This window comes from Nothobranchius furzeri, chromosome 2 (assembly GCF_043380555.1).
Source record: "Nothobranchius furzeri strain GRZ-AD chromosome 2, NfurGRZ-RIMD1, whole genome shotgun sequence".
In the NCBI taxonomy this organism is placed as follows: Eukaryota; Metazoa; Chordata; class Actinopteri; order Cyprinodontiformes; family Nothobranchiidae; genus Nothobranchius; species Nothobranchius furzeri.
The window spans coordinates 46558439-46566608 of NC_091742.1; the positions used below are offsets into that span (position 1 = coordinate 46558439).

The following is an 8170-nucleotide window of genomic DNA, read 5'->3' on the forward strand; positions in this document are numbered from 1 at the left end:
AAAAATGTAAGGAAAGGGAGAGAAAATGAATAAGAAAGAGGGAAATCAGTGGCTCCCGGGAAATGTGAAATAAGAGCAGAATAAGGAGATGATGGTGACGAAGGTCACGCAAAAGGCAGCTTGACAGCTGGGTCAAAGGTCACACCAAGATTCCTCACAGAGGGTTTGGTGTGAGATGAAAGCTGACCAAGAGGGTCTCCGACTTTGGGGACCAGCTTGTCTGCGACACAGACGAGGATTACCATCCACCTTTTGGCCACAGAGATTTCATTTTCATTTCATTTTTCTATTTATAAAGCACCTTGCTGCCACCAGTCAAGGCAGCCCAAAGTGCAGAACACGATAAAATCAAAGTTTATACAAAGTTAAACGAGACATGAAAATAGTTCAAACATATAAACATCACTGAAAAGTCACCAGATGTGGTTTGAGTCTTTTCTGGTACAAAACTCCACACTTCAAACGCTTATAGAGTTGAATAAGTTTAGTTATATAACTTTCAGAGAGGATGAAGAGTTTAATGAAGGAGTGTCTATCTGTCTCTGTCAGCCTGCTGCTGCTGGGTTTATCGCCCTCCCTCAGGAGAATAGGGTCGATGAGGGGCAGCCTGCCAGGGAGGAGGGGCAGGAATGTTTTTCTGAAAGGATATCACCTCTAACCACACTGCCCATTAATATATATCACATTTTTACCAGACTGCCTATAAAGTTTACTCTCTGAAGGAGAAAGCCCCTGCTGACTCTTTACTCTCTTGACAAAAAGTTGTTAAAAGGTTAACAAGTATCCAGATGGAATGATGGTTCTTTAACATTCCCTCTACAGTCTTTTTCACTTTTTTGGCTTCAGATTCACGTGGTTCACTCGTTCAGTGGTCTCACGTAGGAACTAATGCCTTGTGAGTTGTACTCTAGGGGAAAATGTACTGGTGCGCCTGTTTCAGGAAGTAGGCTTCAGACGACAGGGTTTGGAGTCTTTGTTCCTGATATTTGGACATCTCTCCTCTGATTGGCTAACAGCAATGCGACTCAGTTTGCTTTGCAATGTTGATGTTTTATCTCCACTAATAACACAAGCCTGAAGGAGTTCCGCTGTGTGGCGGAGTTGCTAATGCTAACTGTTAGCTTTTACATTTAAGGCTGCCTTTACTTAAATCTTTTATTATCTTATTTTAACTCAAATTTGTAATAATCTTTCATTTGCTTTATTTTATTTTATAATTTTATGACGTTATTTGTTTTTTGTTTATTTTTTATCTCTGTGAAGCTTTTTGTGATTTTCTGTCTGTGATGAGTGCAATAGAAGTAAAATTGACTTACTAGCCAAGACGCTGTCTGCCGTTTCCTGGATGCTTAACCAACACCAGCCTTCCCCGTCGGGAGTCCATGAATGTTAGTGACAGTGTGACGTAGATCTGTCAGGATTTTCAAATCCTAGAGTTTCAGCGTCTGTTTTCTATCAGAAGCTAATGCAGGAGGCAGGTGTAGGAGACTATTTTCATGTTCAGCCTGCATGAAAAACTCAGAGTGATTGATTATAATAAAAAAAGGACTAAAAATGTTTAGTCAGTGTCACGGTCTGCCTGAAACATTGCAAGGACACCAGGCAGCTTCCAGGTTTCTGTTTTCAGGTGGGCGTGGCAACAAGCTCCAGCTGATCCTGATCTCACTAATCAGGAGCCAGGGGATTTAAGGAGCGGTGTGACACCACTCCAGCGCCGGTCGATACTCTCACCAAGGGTAGCTTCTAGCCCACTACATCTCCTGAATTCCTGTGAACTTGTCCTGTGTAATCCTGTGTGATTTTGTCTCTAGTTATCTCACCTTGCGTCTTTAACCACGTCTGGAGTTGTATTCAACGTCCGCCGTTCAGGATCCTCTGGCCTCCATGCTCCATCACCCGCCTGCCTGCCAAACGACTCCCTGGACTCTTACAACCATCTCCTAGCTCACTCCGCCTCACCATCGTTCCTGTCGCCTCTCCTCTACTGGACTTCGTCCAGTTCACCACCACTAAGACCTGGTCTATGACCGTAAGAACTATTTTCCCCAAAAGACAAATTCTCTTGGTTCTCTGGTTCTGGCACGTATTCACGATTGTTTATTCTCTCGTTTTAGATTCCGGTTCCTTCCTGTTCCAGTTTCTTGGAGCAGCGTCTTTAGTTCCCCTTATCCTCATTTAATAAATTTATCTTTACTTACCTGATTTTGCGTGGTTCTTCATGTCCTGGGTTAAACAGCTTGCCCACACCATGACAGTCAGTGAACCACACCTTTAAATAAAATTAGTTTGATCAATACTAACACGAATGATGAGCTGAAATTCACAAATCCCTGGAAAACATTGAAAGGGGACACATGTGAAACTCATCTTTGGCATCTTTGTGTGCTGCCATGTGGCACCCAGGTTACAAACCTTGTGGTTCTTAAAAGATAAATGTTAGTATCAGTTATATTAAAATGGTGTAAAAACCTTCTTGATGTCTTTATAAAGTTTGTTAAAAATAGTTTAACTCGTAGGCCGCCATTGTTAGCGCTGCAATGCACTCTGGGTAGTGACATCACATGGTTGTACTTCGGATGCACCGGCGGCTTTGGGACCCTGTAGGGGCTGTTCAGCGACACCAACGTGTCATCTGTTCAGCCTTTTCACTTTGAACCAGAGCGAAACATTAATGATGACATCACTGACCATGTTTCACAAAACCAGCGTCAACATGAAGGGCGGGATGAAGCGAGAGCAGGACAGAACCGGTGGTGTGTGCAGCAAATGCGTCTCCATGCTAACCGAGAGAGAGTTTGTTAAGAGCTCACATTTGTGTCAGCAGAAGTTTAAGTAGTTGTGGTCGACTAAACCTCAAACGCATCTGGAGAAAAATGTTGGGAACACAGCCGCGGATCTTTGGGAAGTTGTGTCCGTCCACAGGCATCTTCCCACTGCTTTCTCCTCTTGCCAGTGGGAAAGCTGTGTGAACTCACATCACTCCACTTGTTGCCCTCTGACTGGAAATTACATCCAAAAGCAGCACAATGCTGCATTTTATTTAATTATTAATACGGTGAGCGCATAAATAAACACTAGCGTCAATAGCTGTTCTTCCAAGCACAACCAATAAACATCATCACCCCCAGAGTGCATTGGTGTGGAAACCTGGTGTCCTACGTATGTCAAAAAATGTACTAAATATGTCACGTCAGACCTAGTAACGATCAGCCAGCGCCAACAACAGCCACACAACAGAAGGTTTAAAAATGTTTAAGGACTTGATATAGCAATCGGGACCCACTGGAGTCAGTTCCGGGTAGCGTAGCCTGGGAGACAGAAAACAGTCAGCGGGGGAGATCATTCAGATGCCTTAATATGAAGAGTGACTGACCAGAAAACAGCAGCAGTGTTCTGGCACACGGGTTCAAATGATCAAAAGACTGTGACAGGGCAGCAGACAATCTTGCACTGAGCAACAGGAGCCAGGTGCTTAAATGGGGAGCAGCACAGGTGGAATTAATCACCTAGATTACTGTTGCTGCAGAAACAGAGATCAGGGGTCTCATTTATCAAACATTGCGTAGAATCCTTACTAAAACCGTACTTAAGCTCAGCAAAAAATGTACTTATGCCAAGTAGGTTTGTGATCTATCAAACATGGAGTACACACAGCTGCATTTTAGTCACATCCCGCCCTCACCACGCCCACTTACTGCCATAAATGGTCAATGCAAAGTACCTTGTGGATCTCATGCATATACATAAGCCGGCTGTTGCAGCGCTCCGCCAATGACATGGTGACCGTAGATCAAGGCAGATCAAGGAAGTGCTATTTCACAGAAGCAGAAGTTGAGGTACCTGTGGGTGAGGTGGAGAAATGAAAGGAAGTACTTTTGCAAAACAAATAAGAGAAAATCCACGGAGTGGCACAGTGTTGCTGAAGCCGTCAATGCTGAGTTCTTCAGAGAGATCTGTGGCGGATATAAAAAATGTGTCCAGTCAGGATTCAATCCCCAGACTCCAGGGTTAAAGTCACATGCTCTAACCGGTCACCCAAACAGATCTCCCTTGTCTAAGTAGCCAGGGTGCATGATCAATTGGGTCACAGTGACAGGACACACACTGTCACAGACGCATGATGTTCTGTCTCAGTCTGTCCCCCTGCCGATATTCTGCATTCTGTATTCTGCGCTTCAGGCTGTGTGTGTGTGTGTGTGTGTGTGTGTGTGTGTGTGTGTGTGTGTGTGTGTGTGTGTGAGTCTGTGTGTGTGTGTGTGTGTGTGTGTGAGTCTGTGTGTGTGGGTGGGTCTTGCTCTGTGTGAAAACAAAGCGGTACAAGTGATAATGCTGCAGGATTTCATAATTGTATCTTCTCAGCAGCAGCACTGCAGGTGCTCTCCATGTCCAACAAGTGCGTAAGCCAGGTCCTTAGTCAGCTTAAAGTTGTGCACATTTTTCCGCTAAGTTTTCTTTCATAAATCCCAAAGTTTGCGTGGAAAGTTGCTTACACAGTTTTCCAACCCCGTTTTGTGCGTAAGCAAGCGTGATAAATGAGGACCCAGGGCATGATCATGACAAAATATTATAGATTTATGAGTAAAGAGCAATATCTAATGTGTTTCTAACAACATAGTTTGGTACAACAGAACACTTGTGGTTTACTAGGGCACACACGTCCTCATAGCTGCAGTTCATTTTAACGGATTAGCAATTAAAAGTCCGAGTTTTGTTTTGTTTTTGAAAGAAGAAGAAGAATAATATTAGATATGATGGAACGCAACAGTCTGTAGCAGGACTAATTTACAACTGATGGAGCTTTTTCCTCTTTGCCACTCAGTCAGTCGGTGGTGTAAGTTTAACAAAGGGAGTCAGTTCATTCACAACATTCTGTTTCTGTCTGGCTGCTTATCAGACTGTCTCATGGGGCCAGTGGTGTGTGTGTGTGTGTGTGTGTGTGTGTGTGTGTGTGTGTGTGTGTGTGTGTGTGTGTGTGTGTGTGTGTGTGTGTGTGTGTGTGTGTGTGTGTGAAGTCTCTACATTTAAGGCAAATGAGGACAGATAGGCTTTGTGAGTGACTAATCACTTTGCTTTCAGTGTTATTTCTAGCATCAGTCTGTAATGGGGACATTGTCCACATGGACATGCTGGATCTGCTTTGGACAACTCGGCCTTTGGCTCAACTGTCATCTCCAAAGGTTAGGCAAGCTGCCAAGCTCTACATGAATATCACTTTTTCTGTTTTGTATAGCCTTTATTTCTGCACTGGCTTAACCTTGTCCTAAAACAGGCTGAGGATGTCTCTTAGGGGGACAGAGTCATCTGTTTGAAGAAAGTTTTAAGAGTGGAAAGATAAAACCAGAGAACTCTGAATAACAACGAGGGACCGTCCATCCTGGTTATTGCAGGAGCACAGCCTCACCGTAGCGGTGACGTTTGTTGCACGTGCTGCAGCGATAATGACGGATGACAAAGACACAGACGAACACCAGGGGCGGCGTTAGGCCCGGCTACTTGGGCTCAAGCCCCGAATGTTTTATGAAAAGCCCCGGATCTAAATCGCGGAAGTAACGTGCAGTACCAAAGTCCAACAGAGAGGGAGCAGCTGGCAGTAGTTTGTATACAGCCTGCCTGAGCCTCCACCACTGAAGAAGAAGCCCTTCAGCAGCCAGCTTCTTCTACAGTCTCTGCCTGAAACGCATGGGTGAAGATGGACATAAGGACGTTTTTTAGATGAAAAGTACAACGACAGAACCCCAGCTTTGATGAGACTGGTGTTGACTCAGGTTTGTGAGTCTTATTTGAAAATATTTGTTGTGCTGCTGGTTTGCCTAAAGTTAGCTTAGTATCAGGTAAAGTTGTTGGAGAAAGAAAGGGAATATTTACTATCATCTCACACTAAACACTAACAGGAACAATACTCTGCCCTGAATATGCTTAACATGTAGCTTCAGATTAAAAATTATGTGGTACAAGACATAAATGATGTTGAGTAGTGCGTGTCACGTGTTTGTGTGTGTGTGTGTGTGTGTGCGCACGCACACTCGCGCGTGTTAAGCCCCGGATGTTCTTCAGTCCTAAATCCGCCCCTGACAAACACAAAGGTTCTGTCGTTCCACAGAGGCAGCTTTGTGTTGGTATTTAAACGGAAAGCCTAAAAACAAGGCAGTTGCAATTCCTGGAGTCATTTTATTTTTGTTTATGCTCTTTCATGAGGATGCACATTTTAAAAACACAAACAAGATCATACTAGATGGCTACTGTCATGGTTCACTCATGTTGGGCCAATAAAGTATGTTTATGTTTATTTATTTACTAATAGCTCCTATCATTTGGATGGGACTTCTCAAACGTATGAACAATTAATGCCTTAAAAAGGCTCTTTAAATAACCTCATTTGACTAAATAGATTATTTGTGACAGGACTGGGCGGGCTAACAACGACAAAGGCTAGTTCCAAAATGGAAATCTTCTATTATAAAACCAGATTCAGTCTCACAGCAGATAAAGGAAACACAACCTCTACACCTTTATTCTCTCTATAGGGGTCCATCGGTGGTGAAGGTGGCTTCTTTAGGACTTCAGGTGCCACCTGGAAAACTTCCAGCAGGAATGTCATGGTATGGTTGACGGGAAGATTGTATCATGTCAGGAAATGTAAACGTTTTTAGGGTAACATGATATGAAATGTGACCGTGATCAGAATACTCCCCATAGGTTGGGAGTGAGGCTTTACTGGTGTCTGGTTGTGAGTGATGACAGGTCTGAGTGAGAGATGGGCCGATAGCTCTTAGATAGATCTTGGGCTCACACTCAACTAAATGAGCTTTCTCTGTAGGATGGCTGGTCAAGGAGGAGTTCCTGCTTCTCCACCACGTCAAAGGAAGTCCGCTGAGGTGGATCTCGGAGGGAACGTCCCACTAGGTGGAGACCAAGTGGCAGACCTGGAACTCCCTGGAGGAATTGTTGGTCTTCTCTGAACTGGGAATGCTCAGGGATTCCACAGGATAGTGTTTCCTCGATGTTACCGTGGGTGAGCGGTGCAAAAGTAACGCTACAGAATTTAGAGACTTCAGTTGTTCTGGAACGTGTCCCTCTTGAACAAACTGTTTCTCCTAAATGAGTTTATTTAAAAACTGTCCCAACAGGAACGACTCAAAAAGAGATAAAAGTAGCTTCTATCCAAATGCTGTATCCTGTCTTAATGCTGTGAAGAAATAAATGGACAGTTTGAAGTATTTTATCTATTCTTTTTAATAAAATGATGATTTAACGTACATGTGTCAGCCACAAGGCCACATCTGGCCCGTGGAGCATTTTTATGTGGACTGTGAGATAAATATCAAAAATATATTAAAACTGCCCTCCTGGCCAATTTTACAGCAAAGACTACAACTCCCATGATGCTTTGCGGCATAAGTGCAGAGCCGAAGTGCCCCCTCCTTTGTGTTTTTTCCAGAGTCTGCTGCCGGTGTCTGCAGCTCCGCTGTCTCGGACAAACTACACTCCTCTCACTCAGCGCCGAGTTCACTCAGCTATTTTCTGACGTTGAAGCCCAGAAACGGAGATTCTAGCCGCTCAGTAATGTGTTCACGACTGAAAGAGAAAGTTTTCCAGCTAACTTCCAGACAGAGCTGATATAACTCCAGCGAGCAGCGACACGCTCAAACCAGCATGACTTTGTGGCTGCTGTCATTGTGTTTCCTCCCCGACACACAACAACGTGGTCAAGCTGCTCAGACATGTTCACCAGCACAAACCTATGTGAGCACCTGTTGTCATCTAATGTTGTCATTATTATGATGAAGATGAACAAAACAACAGGAGTCTCCTCCTCAGCTCAGATCAACCCTATGATGCAGGTATCTGGCTGGAACAGGTGAGCATCACAGTAAACCAGTGGAGCAAACTGAGCTTTAAATATGTTGGTTTTATGCTCTTTTTCTGCTCCAAAACATGAAAGTTAACAGGTGAGATGTTGCATTTTCATTTAAGATAAAATGATATTTTATTTTGTTGTTGGCCCATGAGAAAAGATTTAACCTACAGTAAACAGGAAGTGGAAAGGCTGCAGATAGATGAATAGAATAGAAAATCCCTTTATTGTTCCTCAGTGGGGAAAGCTAGATGTCACAGCAGCGATGACACGTATTACAGGAGAAAAAAGGAGAATAAAAAATAAGAAAAATGA

General features: G+C 43.7%; 1 long non-coding RNA gene across 1 annotated transcript; it reads left to right on the forward strand.

Annotated features, from left to right (window-relative positions):
- The first annotated feature begins 1656 nt into the window (after positions 1 to 1656).
- Positions 1657 to 2202, forward strand: LOC139066293 (uncharacterized). The gene is made up of 3 exons (XR_011519224.1): positions 1657 to 1736; positions 1812 to 2029; positions 2115 to 2202. It is a non-coding gene; the product is annotated as an uncharacterized lncRNA (long non-coding RNA).
- Positions 2203 to 8170: the final 5968 nt, after the last annotated feature.